Here is a 17025-nt window from a genome sequence, read left to right on the forward strand (position 1 = left end):
GGTGGGAGACTATTTGAAGGCACTCAAAAAACCCCCAAAATCTGGAGACCAGCAACATTCACCTTTAAAAAAGACTGTCTTCAGCCAGATTATCTACAGTTTGAAATGGAGCTCTTGACATTGAGCATTTTTTATCTTTTTTTTTTTTCTTTAAACAAAAAATACCCACACAAAACCTTATGGAGTTTGACTGTAAATACTGAAAAATAGTAGTAGTAATACAAAAGCCCATGCAATAGCAGGACTGAAAATTCACCACTGAGACTAATGCATTCCATCTCCCTTATCCAGTAAAGCTACAGAAAACATGGGAATTCTCATTTAATGTCATTGCAGAAAGGAGGGTGAAGCTAGAAAGTGACTTCATGGTTTCATAAAGACCAGTATCAAGGCAGCATTTTTAGACAAATGTCTGCTAGGAATAAAATTGAGCCAAGCTTACTTTAAACCATACTTTTTTAAAAAAGACATTCCTTTTTTTCTTTTTTCCCATATTATTCCTAAGTTCTTTGATTTCACATCTGACATCCAGGGACAGACTTTTGGTCCTCTATCACTAATTCTGAATTCTCCATACACTTATTCTCAACTAATCACAGCCAAATTAATTCCTGATTTAAATTCACCATCTTCTTGCAGCGTGGAAAATGTTTCACTCCATTAAATTCATTGATACGTTCACCTGCTACTGAATTCAGAGGAAGATAATATGATATTATCTACCTTACCTATCTTCAATTTGGGGACCAATTTACAAACCAGGAAACCTCTTAACTAAATTGTAGTTGTTAGCATGTCATACTAGTTCTATATTGTCTTAAAGACTTACAGTTCTCTTCCAGTGATATTTACGTCACTCTTAAACTGCCCCTAAACTACAAGGACCACTAGATCTAGGCTTCTTGATTTAATGGGATTAAATCTTCTCTTTCCATTCATCTATCCCTATGTTTTGTCTGTATCACACAGAGAAATCATATACAGGTAATAAAACTAGAATCACTGGGAAGAGACTTAGCTCTGCAGAAGGTACTGGAATGAATTTCGTTCTGACTATCACAGGAAAACTAGATGCAACATGGTGACTTTTCAGACAGGACAGTTTTAAAAGGAAGTGAAAAGTCAGCACAGAAATTCCTCAGGAGAAAAGAAATGGATATGGTATCTTCAAGAGGCTTGCAAGACAAAAACATTGCCATAGAGAAACTTAAGTCACTAAAGCAGTTCTATATAATATTACCAGTGGATAGAAAATCTTTAGAAAGCATATTTCTTAGAGGCAATAGGAAATATTAACAGTCAGTCATGTAACACCACCTGTTGTGCTGAACTCAAGGAAACCAGCTTGGTGACAGTGAGTTGCAGTCCCAGACAGTTTTGGTTTGCAGATGTTTCCTTGTACCTGGCACTATGACTGAGAACTGTTTTGGCTCTTTGAATGTTTACTTCTTCATGGAAGAGCCTGAGATTCCTCAGGCTTACCACGTAGGTCTGACAGAGGTCCTTCAGTCACCACCTCACAAGTTATAAGTAACACTGACACTCTCACAACAGCAGAAGAATAAAAGTGGGACTCCAAGGGGAGGAAATGTTATCTGAGGACAGGTGGGTATTAGTGTGACACCTCCTCCTCCAGCAGGATCCAGTGTTTTAAGTCTTGTATTCTGTTATGGAATTTTAGGAGGTGGAAGATATGGTCTTTGTCACATTAGAAAAAGCTCAGGTAGCTGCAGATTCCTTAAGCAGTTAAGGTGGCAGGCCCAGTTGGGTCCCCTGCTGAATTAGAAGTCAAAATGGCAACAGCAAGACTTTTCCTGTTCACTTATCTAAAATCAGATAAAACTAATATTGTTCTCATGCACTCAAGGGTTTGTACTGCTGGGAGTATCCCTAGAGGCTCTGCTTCTCCCTGTTTTCCTGAAGCCTTTCTCCCCTCATGTCAGGATGCACTTCCTAAACCACCTTCTAGTGAATCAGGCTCTTCAGATGGTAGGAGCACAGCAGTATTTCCCAGTTAAAAGAAAATTGAAGTAAGTTAGTGTAACTCATCTAAATGTGCAAGTTCTACTCGCCTCCCCTTCACCGCTACGTGCACGTACACAGAGACACGCACACTCTCCATCAAAGGCCATTTGTAGCCACCTCTGTAACCCTTAGAATATTTGTCTTCCTGGGATGGTGTCAGAAGATTGAAGTAAATTTGGCATTTTTGTTAGACACAGATTGTCAGAAGCTCTGTAATTGCGCACTGCACACATAGTGCATTCAGTCTGAAATGCAGGAAGCATGTTAAAGGGGTTGTGTTTTCTCCTTGAATGAAAAATAGACTCATGCCTTAATATTTTTCATCCTAATGTCTTGAAAGATGTGAGAAGTATCTGATAATTTAATTTCCTTGCTCGTACTTAATTCAGACACTTCTAGAAATTTACTTTTAAGAAATATAAAAATCTTGGAGTATTTTCAGGAAAAGGAAAACTGGTGTATTTGGGGATTTTTTGTGCTTATGTTTTGAGCCACAAGCCATCGAATACCTTAAAGACACATTCCTGCTCCCAAGTCACAAACTAATTTCCATACACAGGCTGTCTATTTTTTTCCCCCAGAGGAGAAAACCAAAAAAAAAAAAAAAAAAAGTGCAGGAAACTAACCTGCTTTATCAGAACTTTCATTTAAAAGCATGAAAAACTACAAGTGACAGCTGTGCAGAATCAGTGAATGTGACATTTTTGAATTTCTTCAACTTGACAAGTAAACACCTTAAATCGGTAATGCTATATGCATAATACATGACCTGTATTTTGACATCCATCATCAAATGCTGACTTGAGAAAATACAGGTTTGTACGTCAAGGAATAGCACCCATAAAGCAGGGAGAAATTCAGGTCACAGGGTATTAGGAAAACTCTATTTCATTACAGGAGCTGAAACAAGCTAAGGCATCAGATTTAAGATCCATTTTCAGCTGTGAAAAGATTCAATTCCTCTGCACAGAGCATTCATTTAGAAATGACATGCTTTCCTCACAACCTCTTTTCATTTTCCTTTTCATATTCCATTTTCTCCTTCAGTCCCCAAACCTTGTTCCATTAATGCTCATAAAAATCATAAAAGAGGGCTGATAGTTGTGATCTTACAAACACTGTATCTCCTTGTTCTACAAACAACTGAGAGAGCTCTGGCTGCAATTGCTTAACAGGATCAACCTCTACAGTAAACTCACATGCCTGTGCAAGCCTGAGCACAGTGCCTGTGGAAGGAAATGCAGTGACAGTGGAGGGACTTCTGGAGAAGGGAATTCTCTCTGCCAACAATTAGGAGGTAAGGTACAGCAAAACTGTATCAGTTCCAGCAGTCACTGCATCTGGTACTAAATTGCTATACTGAGCGAGTGGTTGACTTGCTATCACTTGAATTTTGCTTTTCTGTGGCTTGTTTTTTTTTTTTTTTCCTCACATATTAAACTGGCTTTACCTCAAGCCATGAGCTTTTTTCTTTTTCACTGTGGGACTTAGTTGTCAGTCACAGTCAACCCACCCCCACTGGCCACTAAAACATCAGAGTTATAGAATCATTTAGGTTCAAAGTGACCTTTAAAATCAAGTCCAACTCCACCAAGTCCACCACTAAACCATGTCACTAAGTGTCACATCTAAATGTCTCCTAAATACCTCTAGGGATGGTGACTCCAACACATCCCTGGGCAGCCTGTTCAAATGCTTGACAACCCATTTGGTGAAGAAATTTTCCCTAATATCCAATCTAAACCTCCCTTAGCACATCTTGAGGACAATTTCCTTTTGTCCTCATTTGTTACCAGGGAGAAGAGACCAACTCCCAGCTCACTACAACCTCCTTCCAGGTAGTTGGAGTGCAGTAAGGTCTCCCTTATCAAACTGAGGAAGCTTCATAGGAGGCAGCCCACCTCTGTCTGTCTCTGAAACAAGATGCTGCCAAGCAGTGGATTAGGAATATCACGGCTCTGAGAGGAACACAGGTTTTGGTCTCATGACGTGCTCCAAACCAGTGAGGCCTGGCAGCCAGCAGTCACTGTGCTTCTCTCCTGGCAGCACCCTCCCTCCCTGAGAGGCAGGGACTCCCATGCCCTAACTCAGCTACCTGCTCTGAAGAAGTTTGAACCTCCCTGCAGTTCTCCGCAGAAAGCAGATGGTTCATTGTCTTGATTCTGAGCAAAGAGCATTTCCCAGCTCCAAGACACTATTGCTCACAGAAGTAGGTGAAAAACAATCAATTGCATCAGAGGCAAAAATCTAAGTCTTAAAGATATCCTCATCTTTGTGGAAAGAGAAGACAGGGGAAATTTACTTCCCAACAGGAGGAAGGCTCCTTTTACCAGGGGATGCAGGTGGTCCCCTGGTCTGAGCACAGCCTGTCCAGGTGGCGATAAAACCTCCCTGTCCCTTACAAAATCCCACCCACAAAGGGATGAGCAGCACTGGGCTTGTGAGCTTTGTGCCTCTTGAGCCAGGCTGACCCATGGTCCTCCCAGGGAGGCACTAACTGTGTCTCAGCAGTAACCTGCAGGTATTCTGTGGCACTGCAATGAAGTTCAAAATTAAGGAATGCTGGCATGGCTAAATATGCCTTCTTTCCACTGACAGCACCACCAGGTTTGCTCTGTTTATGTGTGAGCAACTGGCCTGACGGCCAAATGATCTGCCGATCGTGCTGGCCATAAACCACCAATGTTTGTTTCTTTGCAGGTCACTTGACTGAGCAATGTCCCACAAAATGCAGGAAAGTTTGCTCTTCATAGCAGTAAATTTATTCTTAAAGTTTGCTGAGGGGACCAATAGAGGTTCACTGGGGTTTTCCTGTAGAGGGAGATTTGTCTTGTGGATGTGCACTGCTTCTGTTCCACTGACTCCACCAAGGCCCAAATGGGCATATTCTGAAAAATGGATTTTTATGCTACATTTATAGGATCTCTTCTGTTCTTAAGGATCATAATGGCTCCTTTATGATTCTCTTCCCCTTTTTCTCTGCTGCTTTCTTTTTTTGCCTCCCTTTCTTTTCAAAGATATACATTTTACTAAACTGGAAATCTGTGCAGGCAGGAGGCACTATCCCAAACTGAAAATCCACTTGACAAATCTAAAGGTTATGGCCTTGTTATTAAAGCACCTTGTAAATTGATAGTGCCCTTTAAATAATACTAGTTTAGGGAAAGATGCCATGGCATTCACTGGGTGATATATGCACTTAAGTTCTCAAATATAATTTAAAAAGCATATATACATTCAGCCACCTCTGGTTCACCTAAGGAATATGAGATAACAATAACATTTTGAGCATATATGAATAACACACAAGTGGTGAACTGCCAAACACACCCCCGACAAGTTATCATGCAGAAATACGGGACAAAGTATTTTCATTAAGCAGAGCCAGCCAAAAAGAAATAATTCTCAAAAAGGACCTCACAGTTGTATCCCTTTGCTACTGTTTGCTGACAATGTCATTAATATTCCTGTGAATTCAATTGAATGAGAGACTATACCTGCTATTCTCCCAAGTACAGCCCTTGGGCATACCTGGAAAGTTCAGCAGCAGTCATGCAGCTAAAGAGCTGCTGACATTCATGGGAATCTGTTACAGACATTCAATTTAGAAACAATTCTAGCTTCAGTGTCCCACAGGGTCTGAGACAGAGAGTTGTAGTTTGGCCTGAGAACCTGGAAATCCTAAGTTCTGGCTTCAGTTCTGACTTTTACTGTGATTTGTGCTGAAGATCTAATAATCTCTTGGAGATCATCGCTAAAGGTCTGGAAAAGGAGAGGCATGTGGGAGAGCAAATGCGACTATGTAAGCTCCCAGCTCTCTCAGAGAGAGAGAGAGAGAGAGAGAGAGCATCTTCAGAGATGCTCCACACCCCAACATAGACCAAGGTAAACCTACAGAGAGTGGAGGCTGAAGAAGGACATCTTTCTCAACTTCAGCAATCCTCCAATGCTTTGGACATTGAACAACACCTGGAGCTTTGAACTCAGAGACAATGTCACAGAGAACCAGCTGCCACCTTCCTCCCAAGAAAGTGCTCTTCTCTAATGTCCCTTTGTTCACTTTCTGCTGAATTACAGAAACCTACAGTGAAAATGTCCAAATCAAAGCTCTAATGGAAGCACAGGGCAGCGGGATCAATGCTAGTTTCCGCTCCCCAAAGTGTGAGATCCATTCTTGGATGAGTTAGTGGCCCCATGTGCTGAAAGTGTAAATGATTTATAGGTCTGCTGGTTCTTGTGCTGCTCTAACAAGGTAGGATTAAGCTGTAAAAACGAAGATCAAGAGAAGGATCGGAGTTTCATCATCTTGAGGTCTAGCATTGAATCACACCACATTGATTCCATTTCAATTGTGAACAGCATAATATATTAGAAAAGCATAGTATTTTAAGCCTAGGGCAGAATCATGTATAACTTAGAGGGGTTTATTCACAGGTACTTATACAAATCTGATCTCAGTTTAAGTGCCATTTTGAATTTCACTATCATGCACACCCCAAAAAATGAAGTCCACCTGAAACTTCCTAGTTTTTTGTTGTTGGCGTTGTAGGAATTTTTTTCCCTTCACAAAATCTTATGTGGTAATTACTCAAATCCTAACTCTGCCAAGGTTCACCACAAGCTTACACAACCCAAAACTACCAAAACAAATGGGCTTTCTTTACTAATGCTTTGAGAAGCACAGTCCTAATGTTCACCTCTTGCTATTTTTCTCACTTTAAGTAAGATAATATGTAGTTACTAGCCATAGCACTTCCCTCAAGTCTGCCTAAATGGAAACTCTATTTCTCTATACAGGAAACAAAATTAAATTTCCCTTTTTTACCTTTCTTTACAAACTTTATTTTTTAATTGTTCCTACTCTCCATTTACCATTTAATAGTTTTCTATACTGGGTGCTTCTAGGGCACAAAGTTGGTAGCATCTAACTGTAGCACAGGTTCGCAGCTAAAATGATTTAGTATATAACAACGCCCAACTCCTTTCAGTTTAATCATTAATCAACCCTGCATATTTAGACCTCTGGCAAAAATAAATGTGCTGAATAAAAATTATCAAATAAATTAAGCTATATTACCTAGTTTAGAGAGACAGGTATTCAATAACTAGAAACAAAATGGAAAACTCACCACTAAAAATGATGTATCAGCATGTTAGATGAGACTCTACATTATGACATTATATCAAAAAAAGAAAATTTTTCCTTAGTGTAAAAGGAAGAGCAAAGCCAGATATCATAGCGAGTAATCAATTGAAATACTTGAAAAATAAAAGTAACAGTGGCGTCCAATGTCTGATTGGCAACTACTGAAACATAAATTAAATAAATTTCCCATTGCTGCTTATGGGAAAATTATGCAGATTAGAATTTGATTAGGTTTATATCATGAGACTCAATTTGGACTTTTAATCTATTAAGCTCCAATAAATGAGGCATCTGAATAGCTCCCCTGAGCAGCAACAGTAATAACGATAGCAGTCGTTTTTTGGAATATATATTCCGACAATTTCTTTAGCAGACAAGTCCACATCTTTAAGTACAATGACTTTGTAACTTCTACAAAAAATTCAGGTGTTTGCCGTGAGGAAATGGATATGTACAAAATGCTTACACAGACATTTTATGATAATCAACATCTGTCACTCTGTTCTAGTAATATTGTTTTTCCATCAACTTGGACTTACTTACGGTCGACTTCATGGTCCGTGTGGGCTAAACAGTGCCAGCAGACTTGCAAATTACTCAAGCTGGAACTGAACTGGAAACCTATGGTAAAATGTCATTAATTTCTCTACAGGCTGGGTCAAAACTAAAATACCACATTCAAGGCTGTCTTGGGGATCAAAGATTGAACTGTGAAGGCTAAAGTCCCATTTTATCAAAGAAATCTGAACTAATTTCCCAGAACTGAGCTTTCAGACAGGTTGGATTCAGATCAAGACCACCTCTAATGTAACTGGCAGGTATGCTTCATAGCCCTCCTGCATATTTCCTGCAGCCTAATTTATTTGCAAGTAAACAAAAACTCCACTCCTATATTACTCTATTGTAAAATGCAACTCCTCAAAGCCAGCTGACTAGAGAGCACGTTGTGCACATGTCCTGTCCAGCCAGATTTCACCAAATCCTAGAGAAGTTTTTAGTGTACAGGTTGTCTTATGCACGTAGTCAGGTGCCAGTAGGCAGGTGATTTAAAAAAAAGTATTTTAAAATTTTCAAGGCTTTATAAAATGCTCATAGTAGATGAACATGGATCTTGTGTTAATGTGTGAATATATTTTCTTTAAAAAAGGCTTTAACTTGGAATTTAATTCTGGCACTCGAACTTTCAGCATGCCACTACAAAGGTCTTCTGCAAGCCAAAACTTCTTACCACGACTTCAAATTGAACATCATAAATAGGGGGGAAAAAAACCCCCAGTCATGCTCTTTGACATTCAAAGGCTATTGTCTTTTGTAGCACACAACTTCAGAGTAGCATGTCTGTTAAAGACATCTTTGTGCATACCATGTGTGAAAACGAGTATCAGGTTGATTTTAACTATACCAGTCTATATAACACTAACTCAACCAACATTCCCTTGGAAAGCACAATGAATCACAGAACCTTTTATTTCTACTCCTTTTTTTTCACCATTTTAAAGACCCAAATACAAACTGGGCAGTTGTGGAATCAGGAGGAATCTGAAGTAGCTCTCTAATTAAGTATTCTTGAATGATATACCAGTAGCAATATGTAAGCTACTGGCAATACCTAAGGCTGTGTCAACAAAACTGCCTGAAGATCAGCAGTGATACCACTGGTATCACTGGGTTCACCCAACCTGTTAAATGTGGGAACCCCTGCTTCAGTCAGAATCAAGAATTCAGAGAGCAACTTATGCCTCTGATGGCCATATCCAAAGCATGCAGTCAGCAACATAAATAAAGAGGTAATTTGCTCAAATATATCAAGAAAAAAGGAAAGGTATTCAGAAAACAGGTGACATAAAGTCTGCTCTTAAGATGAAAATTCCATTGCTAAGTCTGTACTGTTTTGGTTCACTGTCTTTCTCCTCTTACAAACATTAATCTTAAAAAGAAAATGAATTCCTTATCATGACAGAATGACTCATTATTTTACCAGAGTTTTTTTTCTAAAATCTATAAGAGTTTCCCTTACCTCTGACAGCTCAAATGTCTTTTTATATTTAAAGAAGTATCAGCAGAAGTGTCTCTACACCATCTCCTTATTTATTTTATTTATATGGGATCTGAAACCCATTACACTAGCAAACAAGCTGATAAAGACAGTGATGACAGTAAAATGTAATGTGGTATTCTTTAAGTAGTGAAAATTAAATGGCAATCACAAAATGTATACTACAGTATCCAGTCACAGTACACACATCCTGAAAACTTCCAGCAGTTTTTTGCGGAGTTTGATTTGTTTTCATTTGTTTTGTTGTGGTTTTGCTTTTCAGTATTCACCACTTATTATCAACTGTGCATCTAAATACTACTTTAATCTCTACAAACAATTAACACATTGACTTTCGTATCCATTATTGGTTAGTAGAGAGTTAAATGGGTTGATAAAAAATAAAATGTTCTCTTCCTTGTTTTAATTTCATTAGTACCAATATCACTGGAAATATCTTTCCTTTCAATTAGGCATTTTGAATATTTCTTGGAGTCTTTAGTCTATTTATTATTATTTTATAGGATTCTGATAATAAAGACTCAAATTGCAATGTGGATTTTTGTTACTAGTGAGATAGTTTAAGGAGTGGTGATTTTGGGCCAATCTGAAATATAAATCTGCAGATAAATTGTAAAGGCCAATTTATATGTGACAAGATGAGCAAGTTGCCATAAAAGAAAAAAAAACCTAGACACAGTCCAAATTTTTAGAAGCACTCTATGTAATTCAGTCTGCATCTTCCACTGAAAGTGGAAGACATGTCCAGACAGATGAGTTTATATTGCCACAGAAGAACTGGATATTTAAATAAAAGTTAGAATAGAAATAATTTGCAAATTATTGAGGATTTACAACAGATATATAGTTTCTAAAATACACTGCTGAATATGTTAAACAAAATAGCCAAGCACCGGTTCTGAATTCGATTTTCTTTGCAGCATAAACTATTTTTTTGCAAGCTCACACTTGTAGCTAATGGTCTAAGAATGTAACTTTAGGGTTGTTAGTCCTATTAATCTGTCCTCAAACAAATAAGAAAAGTTTTCTCAGACCCCAGACTACACTGCCTGATTTTAGTCACTTGTTCTTCCTTTTTTGAGGAGCTGCTTTAAAAATGTCTGCCTGTCTTTGCCCTCACTTGGAGGTGCATTACTAAGTCACAGAAGAAGCAGACTGGCAGGAACTTAGAGACAGAAAATGCCACACGGCCATCCAATCACATTGTAAGCCTGTCTATGTGTTTAAGAAAAAACTCTGTCAAACTTACAGAAAATATATATGCTGTTAACACCGTAGGGATACTTTCCCTCTCACTACTAACCACTAATCATGCTCCTAAATTAGTATTTAGAGTATTTGACAATTTGAGTAGAAAATTTAAGCAAGCAACAAAACTGCAAATCAACAAGAATGGTGGAGTCTCCATTATACTTCCAAAAGATCTACTTCAAAGTTCTAAGAAAAGTTTGCACATATTGCTATGACATTACAGATATTTTATAAGATCTTAATCTTGTCTCTAAATAATAGTTCCCATTAGCCATAAACTCATTTGGGTGTGTTGAATAGAAGTAAATTACAAGAACCAGTTCAGAACTTTCTTCAACAAAAACTCCTACCTCACCATTTACAAAATTAATAATTTACTTTCTCAGCTCTGGTTTGTTCAGTTCTCTTTGTTGAAAAGCTGCAAAAATACAACATTAGGAGCACCACAGTACTGATTCTTCAACAAAGGTTGTGCCTCAAGTCAGCCTGAATATCCCATTCTGCAGATGCTGAAAAAACTAGCAGACTCTTGATAACCAGAAGCTAACAAGCTTTTAGAAAATGCCTATTATGGAAAGTCTGGGCTGTCTCATATTTAATCATGTCCAGCTTAAATCAACAGGTCTGTCCTGAAAAGAGGATGCCAAGAATTTAATAAATTTTATCTAAAGCTGTCGAAGTTCTACAAACCACTAGCAGGTGATAGATTCTGCTTTTCTGCTTTGGAGATCACAGACAGGGATTTAACTGGAAAGAACAAAAATCTAGCTTTCTCCTTTTAATGCTAACAGACTGGTAAAGTCTGCTAGATACTGACACTGTATCTTTTTCCACAGCAAAGCAAAACCAGTGACATTGATCTCCAAAAAAACCGCATCACCTTTATGAATATAAATAACCGTTTATTAAGCAAACAATACGTAGTGAAGCAAAGAAAGACACCAGAATTATGCTCATGAGGCTGCCTGCTGTGGTACATTACTTTCAAACTCTCTTGTATTCCTGCAATATATTATCTATATGTTCCATTTTCTTGAAGTTATCTTCATAATCAAGATGCTATCACAAGTATCATGGGCACTGGAACTATTTTTAATTTTCATTTAAAGAGCAATTAAAGAAAGACAATGGATACACAAGATAATAAAGTAAGTGATTAGCAGCATGCAAATGACATAGGCTTAATGATAATACCCTGTTCTATTCTCCAAAGGGCCTGTTGAGAGAAGCCCTTCCTACATGTGGTTGTGCAGCTAATGTGCCTCAGCCTACAATTACAACATTGCTGACACCATTAACCACTGAAACAACATCACTTCATGAAATCCTTGTTGTCTCATTAAAATGCAAAGGGTCAGGTAATTTACCAGCATTGTGTGTCTACTTTTGTTGTGGGTAATTAGCAAGCATTACCCAGCATGGACTCCTACTGGGAAATAGTTAAACTGTGAAATATTAGAAAGAATTTTTTATATTTGATGGGAACTTGAAATATTTAGAATTACAACCTCAACATACCTCTCTATTCAAAGCAATGAAACACAGACCGTTTACACATAAAATGTCATAAGATTTTTATGGTTGGTTATTTCTGAAAATTAATTTCAAATTTTAAAAAATTTCCTTAGTAAAATTGGATCTAGATATGCATCTTTTTATGCAATTAAGAACTTTTAGAAAATACACAGAGGGAGATGCAAAACACCTTACAGTTTCTTAAAGACTTACATACGGTTTCTTTAAAATTGGTTTTTTAAAAGTTAAAACACAAAGGTTGGTGCAGCACATTCTAATACTCATATTCCTTCTTGTCTTGCTAATTGTAGCCTCATATCACTATTTAAGGGAACCTTGATAACATCCACTATCGGCTCACATCTTGTCGGGGAGCAGAATGGTCTCTTATTCTTTAAATGGAAGTTTTGGAACATAAAACACATTCCAATAAAAGTGAACAGAAAATTATGAATTCATTAAACTACTTTGGTATCTTGTGCTATATATAATATTTATATTCCAACTACTGTAAAATATGCTTTAATATCTTTAGGCAACTCTAAGGACTTAAATATTTATAAAATGGCTAAAGATAAAGTATAGCTCTCTTATTCCTACATACAGATGATGTAAGGCATGCAATCAAAGACAATAACACTTTCAACCCATTTGTCATCTTAAAGGAGCCTTTCAACTTCAGATCCCTTGTGTGCAATCTACATAAGAGTTGTTGCCTACATAGGCAACTCCAGAGGAGTTTGCTCCTTAAAAACTACCAAGAGTGCTATACTTCACATAAAACAGGGTTTTCTGAAAATGGAGACAAAACTATAAATTTGCAGGGAAAACAGCTCCAAGTGGGGCTTCAAAATACTGCTGTATTTATCTCTGGGACATCTGGGAACAGGAAGCATTTTGATTTAATATTTCATAACATAGAGGCAATTGCTTCCTTGCCTGGTGTATAATTAATGCTCATAAAAAGAGTGCATTTTTTTATTCCTCAGCATCAGAAATGCACAAAATAGAACACCTTCATAATAGGGGGTTTGCTTTTGAGATGTTTAACAGCAAATAATAATAAAATTGAGTTACCATAAATTTATAACAGTTTTGGGATGCTTAAATATAGTTTAAGTGAGATCACACGTTTGATGTACTGTATTATCTACCTCCTTCATCCTGTTTTATTTTTTCTCTGGCTGAAGCAGAACATATCTTAAAGTAGAAGAGGAAGAAGCAACTGTGAAAACTTAAAGGTATTTGGGCTAGGACCTTACAGCATTTCTCAAATACAGAAAAACTGTGTCAAAGGGATTTGTCTGTCCAGCCATTCATCCAACACATTTTAAGTGATTTATAAGGAAAAGAATTTGAAAAAACTCTTTTCTTTAATATTTTTTTATCTCTTTCCAGGAAAACTTAGAGAGAAGTGGGAAACTACTTTGTGTGTGTAATTCCAGTAGGCAAAATTGGCATCCAGCTGCAAGGAAAGGTACTTAAAAAATATGAAGGATTCTGCATGGGATCTTTCCTGTCAAGGGTTTCAGATGAAGACTGGAAGCCTAGCAAGGTCCCAATAAGGCTGGTTTCTACAGCACAGGAAAAAACTTAAGTGAAAAGCCTCTCTCCCACCTAGTCTCTTTAGTTTATTTAAGTCCAAATCTTGCAAAGACCTCCACATTATCTAACTTTACACAGGTGGACAGTTTCATTGAAGTCAGAGAGATTTATTAACCTGCATAACATTGAGCACATAAGTTTTGGAACAAGCAAAGCTTTCGATTGTAAACTTGCCAGGGCAAAGGCCATATTTTATTCTTGTATATATCAGGACTATGACAACAAGCTCTTAATTCCATCTAGAGCTCCAGTGTGCTGCTATAAAATAAATAACAGCTATCAGCTGATCCATCTAGTTCAGCAGGATAAGAAATTATGTGCATGTTGCAAATAGGTAATACTGAGTTATTTATCACAGTGACCTGATCTTCAAAAATTGGACTATTTTTTGGGAGTAAATAGTGATATGGGACATGTCTGGCCCTTATCTCATTTCTCAGTTGTTAACTTCATTAGTCAGGATAGTCAGCCTTTGTTTTGTAAAGTGCTAATTAAACCAAACTACAACAAACACTTCAAAATTCAGTTAGCTAAAAAAATAATCACTCAACCAAGTAGAAAATTTTGTTAATTGGATCATTATTATTTTTGCAACAAAAATAGAAGGAATGTTAGGAAACCAGTATAAAAACATCCTTAATCAGATGTTAACTCGTCCTCTAAACAATCAATCCTGCAAACCAATAACCCTGATGTCAATACAAAACAAATATTTTTTGAAATGTGACTGGTAGGATTGATATTGTCTTGAAGAACATGTTTCAAAACATCTGTGTGAATTAGGTAATTATGAACAAGCTTTAAATATAACAAGCATTCTGCAGTCTAAAAGACATTGATATACAAAGACACTCAGGAATCTAAGTGTTGAAAAGAATAAAGCTAATGTCATAGCTCACTTTGACACTTTAAAAACTACCCCAAATCTTTCACTTTCTGTCAGCACTATTCATTTATTTATTTTTAATATTACATCTACATTTAACATTCCACATTTACTTATAAGCTTTCCTAAGGAGGTTAAGTATCTCCTTAAATTCTGCAATTATTTAGTCCAGCAATATAGAGTTTGATTTTCTGTATTTGAAAGTAAGGTTCTTTATTCTTATATGTTCATAAAATATAACAAATTAAACATAGGACTGGAGTTGCCACAGAATACTGAATTCCATAAAAGCCTAAAAATTAACTTCATCTATGATTATCCAAACCTACATTCTGAAATATTAACTTTAAACCTTATGAATATAAAATAAGAGAAATAAGATTCAACATTCACTAAACTCCCCTCCTTCAGGAATAAAAGTATTGCTTTGAATTTATAAAAAGTTTTTTCTAACAGCATTGAAATACAGTTATCTCTGAAAATGGCACAAAACCTTTTCTAACAAAGCACTTCAGACAGTATTTGTCCTTTCCCTTTATTTAAGAATTTTCTCTAATTTTCGATCCCAAAATTATGGTTGTTCTGCTTTTTGCTAACATTTCAGAGATAAAGCAATCAAGATTTATTGATCAGTAGAGATGGAAAGGCATATATTATCTGCAAGCACAATGGAAAGCAGATCTCAAATTCATTTTAGTAAGAAATTTCTTGCAGCAAATTGTGAGACTAAGTTCATAAAACTTTGCAATGATATGAGAATTAATGATCAGATTGTGAAATAAATCTTATGAAACTCTGCGGCTGTTTCTGTCCTTTCAATCAAAGTTTAGGACAGCTCCAACAAAAGGTGACAATGAGGTTATAAGTAATTTTTAAAAGAACAAAATCAAATGAAATTAAACTTATACAGGGCTATTTTACCTTGTGAAATCTGTCACACTTGAAAGATGGTGTGTAAAATTCTGAGTCTGCTTACTTGATTTTATAGGATTTGCCCCAGAAGAATCCTGCCATGATGTATGAAATGTATTACCCAGGAGTTCATCCAATCCTCATGTTTTGCTCTTTATTCTTTCTTGTTGGAGGATCTATTATGAGAACTGTAAATGAAGGCCCTAAAAAGATCTCTCATGTACTGAAATAGTGTTCCTAGGGAAAATTCTCCTAGGTTGAAGTCATTCAGAATACAGCTGCAATTGTTACTTTGCTGAAATACATCTCCACTGCTGTACTGTGATCTATCTTAGAACGTCTATGGACAAAATGTTACTACACAGCCTCCCTTTTCTGTACTGCAGACCTGCTTGGAGCTATAAGATCACTTTTCTTTATTGTTTAGTAAGTATTTTTTAATGAAATGTACTGCTCTTATTATATAGGACTCAAAATAAGCTCTAAATCACTATCCAATAAAAGAAAAATATTGAGTTGGATATCTAAAGTTACTACCCAGAGGCTACTCTGGTACAGTATTTATAAATCTCTAAACAGTTAGGTATAATTGTCTTTCTGGGTTTTGGGAAGCAAGCCAAATAGCAGCTTTAGTTACAACTGAAGATAAATATTTTGTGTTGGGCCATGTTCATCTGGTGGATAAAATAACAAGTAAATTCCATCCAAGTAGGACTCCAAGAAAAAACCAAGAAACATTAAAAACTAAATGAGAATAGTCAATAGATGATAGTTGAAGAAGAAAGGATGGAAATGTCAACAGAATGAAGGAAAGGAAAATTACAGGAGGTGTCCCAACTTAACAGCCAAGGCAGAAGCCATCCCATACTCAGCCGCCTGGGTGCTTTGAAAAAATGTTATGATTGAGGAGCACACGTTATGACTATGGATTTAATATTCTCTGGTCTGCTCTCCAAAACTTGATGACGTATGCTCAATTTCTGTTGCAGGGAAGAGAATGAGAAATAGAAAAGAAAGTAAAAACCAATCTCCAGTATCTGGGGGTGACCTTTTTCTCCAACACAAACAGACACCTCTTTACAGATCTTTCTAGGAGACAATCAGTCAAGGCCTGTAAGAGGAAATTAAGATAAACACAGGACTTCCTTGTCACAAACAATACATTTGGTCGAGTTCATAAATAATTTTGTGAAGAGGTGGGCCAAGCTCCCACTTTACAGCATTTTGTACTCCAAAATCTGAGATATCTTAATGAAACAATAGTTTGCTGCATCTTCAGTGGGAAATACTTTGGCCTTTCTGTCCTTGGAATCTAGGTTCTAGGTCTCCCAAAGGCAACAAACTGCCTTGATGATTTCCAAAAGTTCATTTTCAGGACATCAGAGTCCTAACCTCTAGCAAGACTATGGAGCTGCCCAGTCAGCTTTGAAATGATCAATGCAGACAGACCTGAGGATGCTTTCAACGTGAGAGGTTCGAACAGCACAGGTTTAACTCAAAAGAACAACAACTTCTTTTTGAGTAGAAGTACACATTTTATGTAAAGGATACCAGAAAATCAGAACTGTTAGTAAGCTTTTCTTCCTAAGGAAGACAGCTTGTTTCCACACATGGTTCTGTGTAGCCATG

General features: G+C 37.0%; 1 protein-coding gene across 14 annotated transcripts in view; it reads right to left on the reverse strand.

The window, feature by feature from the left end:
• Positions 1-17025, reverse strand: part of KCNMA1 (potassium calcium-activated channel subfamily M alpha 1) — a 427658-nt gene that overhangs the window by 22933 nt on the left and 387700 nt on the right. The window lies entirely within an intron of this gene.

The sequence above is a fragment of the Chamaea fasciata genome, unplaced genomic scaffold (assembly GCF_029207755.1).
Source record: "Chamaea fasciata isolate MVZ Bird 193981 ecotype frontalis unplaced genomic scaffold, bChaFas1.0.hap1 SCAF_9, whole genome shotgun sequence".
NCBI lineage: Eukaryota > Metazoa > Chordata > Aves > Passeriformes > Sylviidae > Chamaea > Chamaea fasciata.